The sequence below is a fragment of the Chrysochloris asiatica genome, unplaced genomic scaffold (genome assembly GCF_000296735.1).
Source record: "Chrysochloris asiatica unplaced genomic scaffold, ChrAsi1.0 scaffold00402, whole genome shotgun sequence".
Classification (NCBI taxonomy): Eukaryota; Metazoa; Chordata; class Mammalia; order Afrosoricida; family Chrysochloridae; genus Chrysochloris; species Chrysochloris asiatica.
In genome coordinates, this window is record NW_006408920.1 from 217,101 (window position 1) to 222,905 (window position 5,805).

The 5,805-nt window shown below is 37.4% G+C and overlaps 1 pseudogene; it reads left to right on the plus strand.

The window, feature by feature from the left end:
* The window catches only part of LOC102837441, a 162,011-nt pseudogene extending 156,965 nt beyond the window's left edge, over nucleotides 1–5,046 (plus strand).
* The last annotated feature ends 759 nt before the right edge of the window (nucleotides 5,047–5,805 follow it).

Consider the following 5,805-nt stretch of genomic DNA (forward strand, 5'->3'; position numbering starts at 1 on the left):
AACTGGTCTTCCCTGTAGGCAGGTGGATATTAACTTATCACAGGCAGTGTTGTACCTCATGAATGATCAGGAGATTTTCTTTTTGACAAGGAATGCAACACCATTCCTCTTCAATTTGTCATTCCTGGCATAGTAAGTAACCCATGTGGTTGTCAGATACAAAATGTCCAATATCAGTCCATTTCAGCTCACTAATGTCTAAGATATCAATGCTTATGAGTTCAATTTCATTTTTGACAATTTCTAATTTTCTGAGAGTCAAGCCTCAACAATCAAAGCATCAAGAGAAGATGGAAGGAATACACAGAGTCATTGTACCAAAAAGAAATTGTTGATGTTCAACCGTTTCAAGAGATAGCCTATGATCAAGAGCCCATGATAATAAAGTAGGAAGTCCAAGGTACATTGAAGGAATTGGCAAAGAACAAGGATCCAGAATTGATGGAATAAAAATTGAAATATTTCAAGAAAGTGAGGTAGCACAGAAGGCACTCACTCATCTATTCCAAGAAGTTTGGAAGACAACTATCTGGCCAACTGATTGGAAGAGATTCGTATTTGTATCCATACCAAAGAGAGGTGACCCAACGGAATGCAGAAATCATTGGACAATGTCTTTGATATCCCATATGAGTAAAGTTTTACTAAAGGTAATACAGAAATAGCTGAAAGCATGCATTGACAAATAACTCCAGAGGTTCAAGCTTGATTAAAATAATATATATAAAACAAGAAGTTAGCTATTTTAAATATCTCTTTAAAGTAATTTTAATTTGTTCCTATTATAATATTGTTGTTAAGTGCTGTAGAGTCATCAGTTCCAACTCATATCAATACTGTATAGGGTTTCTGAGGAACAGCTGATGGTTTTGAACCACCAAACTTCTGGTTTACAGCCCTGTATTTCTTCTACAGTGCCATTACAGGACTCCTTATATTATAATTTAGCTTTTATATTGTAATATAATTGTAAATTAATAATTTAGTACTTGTATTGCAATATGAGTAATAGATATCAATATGAGGTACCATACAACAAATGAATGGCATGTTATATAAAAATAGCCACATATTCTTGGTCATAACTTTGAAAAAGAGGTTGTCTATTTCCTTTCCTCTTGATTCTGTGTTGGACCAACAACATTCTATGATCACTAGAATGCAACAGAAGTGATACTTTATAACTTTACAGGCTGGATCTTAAGAGACCTGCTGTTTTCAATTTTATATCATTAAGAGTGTTCCATCTTACAACTCATTCACCATGCAAATGAGTATCCAGGCCATTGGAGAGGCAATGCAAATAACAGGAGGGCACAGCCACTGACAATCCCAGCTAAGCATCCATTCTACAAGCAATACTCATAAATCATGTGAGTGAGCTACCTTAGAAATCCTAGTCTAGTAAAGCCTCCTAATGATTGAAACTCCAGTAGGCAACATGTGAAGTAGGAGATTCACTCATTTGATTTCAGTCAACATGCAAAATCATAAGAGATAATCAATTTTTGTTGTTTATCTACTTAAATATCTATCTATCTATCTATCTATCTACCTATCTATTTATCTCCATCTGTCAGTTTGTCATACTGTTATGGCTTGTCTGTTTCTATGATTCCGAAATATATGTATGGCATGGGTATTTTAAATATCAGCATGGTCAACGATGGCACATACGCTTCAACTAAGCTTCCAGATGAAGACAGACTATGAAAGAAGGAGAGATAGACTATTTATGAATAGTTAGCTACTTAAAACCTTATGACTAGCAGTGGAACACTGTCAGAGAGCACCAGAATATTGACTATTGAAACATCATGATGAATACCAGGACATTGTCAGATATAGTGCCAAAAGATGAGCCCTCAGGTTGGAAGGCACTCAAAATATAACTGGGAAAAGAGCTGCCTCCTCAAAGCAGAGTTGACCATGATGACACAAATGGAGAAAAGCCTTCAGGACCTGAATTTGCTGATGGGGGCATAACTCAAAATTAAGAGAAACAATAGCAAAAAATCCATTAGTAATTGGAATATGGAATGTATGAAATATGAATATAGGAAAATTGGAAATATTCAAAAATAAAATGAATGCATAGCATAGATATCCTAGGCATTAGTGAGCTGAAATGGGTGATTATTGGCCATTTTGAATTTGATAATCACATGGTTTATTATGCCAGGAATGACAAATTGAAGAGAAGTTGCATTGCATTCATCATCATTAAAATATATCAAGATCTGTCTTGATATACAAAGCTGTCTGCAATAGGATAATAACCTATCCTATCATAGACAGCTGCAAGAAAGAACAGCTAATAGCACTATTACTCAAATTTATGCACAAATCATTAAAGCCAGTAATGATGACACTGATGAATTCTATCAACTTCTTCAGTCTGAAATTGACAAACATTTAATCAATATGTTTTGATAATTACTGATAATTAGAATATAAATATGGGACACAAAGTAGGATCAGTAGTTAGAAAACATGGCTTTGGTGATAGAAGTGATGCTGAAATCACATGATAGAATTTCACAAGACCAATGACTTCTTCACTGAAAATATCTTTTTTAAACAACATTAAAAATGTGACTCATAGATGTCACCAGATGGAATACACATATATAAAATTGACTACATCTGAAGCCTCAGAAATCCTATACAGGGTCGCTATGTGTCGAAAATGACTCAATGGCACTTACCAATAACAACACATTTGTGGGAAATGGTGGAAAAACTCCATATCATCAGTCAAAACAAGGCCAGGGACCAACTGTGGAACAGACCATCAATTGCTCATATGCAAGATCAGGGTGAAGCTAAAGAAAATTAAGACAAGTCCACAACAACCAAAATATGACCTTGAAAATATCCCACCTGAGTTCAGAGATCATCTCAATAACAGATTTGTACTACAGATGGAATACCAGAAGAGTTGTGGGATGATATCAAGAACATTATACATGAAGAAAGCAAAGGTCAATAAGACGACAAGAAAGAAGAGAAAGATCAAAATGGTTGTCAGAAGAGACTCTGCAATTTGCCCTCTAGAGTGCAGATGCTAAAGCAAATGGAAGAAATGAGGAGGTAAAAGAGCTTAATAGAAATATTCAAAAAGCAACTCAAGAAGACCAAGTTAAATATTATTTTTTTAAATGTGCAAAGAACTGGAGTTAGAAAACTAAAATGGATGAACACCTTCAGCATTTCTCATGCTGAAGGAATTGAAAAAAAATTCAAACCATAAGTTGCACTGTTAAAGGATTCTATGGGCAAAATATTGAATGATGCAGAAAGCATCAAAGGAAGATGGAAGGAATACACAGAGGCACTGAACCATTTCAAGAAGTAACATATGATCAAGAGTCAATGTTACTGAAGAAGGAAGTCCAAGGTGCACTGAAGGCATTGGCAATGAACAAGGCATCAGGAATTGATTAATACAAATTGGAATCTTTCAACAAACTGATGGCAGCACTGGAGGCACTCATTCATTCATGCCAAGAAATTTTGAAGACAATTTCCTAGCCAAATGACTGGAAGAGATGCATGTTTGTGCCCATTCCAAAGAGAGGAGAGCCAACAGAAAGCAGAAATCATGGGACAATATCACTGATGTCTCATATAAGTAAAAATTGGTTTAAAATAATCCAAAAATGGCTGCAAATCACATTGAAAGAGAACTGCCAGATGTTCAGGCCAGATTTAGACGAGGAAGTGAAACAAAGAATGTCATTGCTGATATCTGATGGATCTTGGGTGAAAACCAAGAATACCAGAAAGATGTTGACCTTTTGTTTAATGACTATGCAAAGGCTTTTGATTGTTTGAATCATGACATGCTATGGACAACACTGTGGAGAATGAGTATTCAGGATCACTTAATTGTGCTTATGAGGAACCTGCACATAGACCAAAAGGTAGTTGTTGGAACAGAACCAGGGGACACTGAATGGTTTCAAATTAGCATAGGTGTATGCCATACTTATACAATATGTATGCTGAGCAAATATTCCGGGAAGCAGGATTAGATGAAGAAAAATATGGCATCAAGATTGGAGGAAGACTCATTAAAATCCTGCAACATATTACAGAGAGCATAACTCAGGAGCTATAGTGAGCGGTGAAGGAGGTACAGCAGCCGGTGGTGAGCACTGCAGAGACACTCCGTGGGCCAGCGGTAGCATCAAGCAACCATGAGCAGCCACTGTAGTACCCAGGACACCCGGAGCTTTGTGTGTGTATGCGGCCCTTGTGCGAGGGGGGGCGTGTGAGTAGCAGTGGAGCTTCAGCAGGATTTGGCGGGTGGTATTAAGGACAAGAAAGTGTTCACAAGGAACCAAAGGAACCAGACCAGTGGATCGAGCAGCTGAACGAGTGCAAGCAGTTGTCCCAGTCCCAGGTTAAAAGCTTCTGCAAGACGGCTAAAGAAGCTCTGACAAAATAATGCAGCGTGCAAGAGTTCAATATCCAGTCACTGTGTGTGGAGACGCACATTGGCAATTTCACGATCTCATGGAACTGTTTAGAATTGGTGGGAAATCACCAGATACAAATTACTTGTTTATGGGAGATTATATTGACAGAGGATATATTAACAGTTACACTGCTTGTAGCTCTTAAGGTTTTTTACTGTTAACGCATCACCATTCTTTGAAGGAATCACAAGAGCATGCAGATCACACAAATACATGGTTTCTATGATGAATGTTTAAGGAAATATGGAAATGCTAATGTGTGGAAACATTTTACAGATCTTTTTGACTATCTCACTCTCACTGCCTAGGTGGATGGGCAGATCTTCTGTCTATATGGTGGCCTCTCACCATTCATAGAGACACTGGATCACATCAGAGCACTTGATTCTTACAAGAAGTTTCCCATGAGGGCCCAATGTGTGAATTGCTGTGGTCAGATCCAGATGACCAAGGTGGTTTGGGTATAGCTCCTAGAGGAGCTGATTACACCTTTGGACAAGATATTTCTGAGATATTTAATCATACCAATGGCTTTGTGTTTGTGCTAGATCTCACTAGCTGATTATGGAGGTGTAATTGATGCCGTGACCAGAATGTAGTGACAATTTTCAGTGCTCCAAACTACTGTTATCATTGTGCTAACCAAGCTGCGATCATGGAACACAATGACATTCTAAAATAACCTTTCTTGTAGTTTGAACCAGGACCTTTCAGAGGCTAGCCACATGTTATTCTTCATATCCCAGACTACTTCCTATAATGAAATTTTATGCTTGTACAGAATATACTGACTTAATGAAAATGGGAAGAGCAACAGTAACTCCAAAGTGTCAGAGAAGAGTTAACATTAAAAAAACTTGTTTTTAAACTGACCAAAAGATGTGTCATAAAAAATAACAAAGCCTCTTATAATTAACAGCCGTGTCCACTTCAGAATGAACAACTTCATTGCATGCTGAAGCAACACTGTTGATCAAGAAACCGGTTTCTGTCATAGCACTATTTGTAGTTACTTTTGCTTTCTCTGAGAGACTGCAGATATTAAAATGTAAACATTAACACCTCAGGAATACAATTTAACTTCCATTTAGCTATAGCTTTACTCAGCATGACTGTAGATAAGGATACCAGCAAAAAATCTCTGGAACCTACTGAACATTTAAAAAAAAATAAGTACCCAGTCCTCTCCTCTACTTGTGAGTTTTGAAATCACTTGTTTCTTTTCAGGGATTGTTGTTGTCAGGTGCCATCGAGTCGGAACCGACTCATAGCGACCCCATGCACAGCAGAACGAAACAATGTCCAATCCTGGGCCAACCTC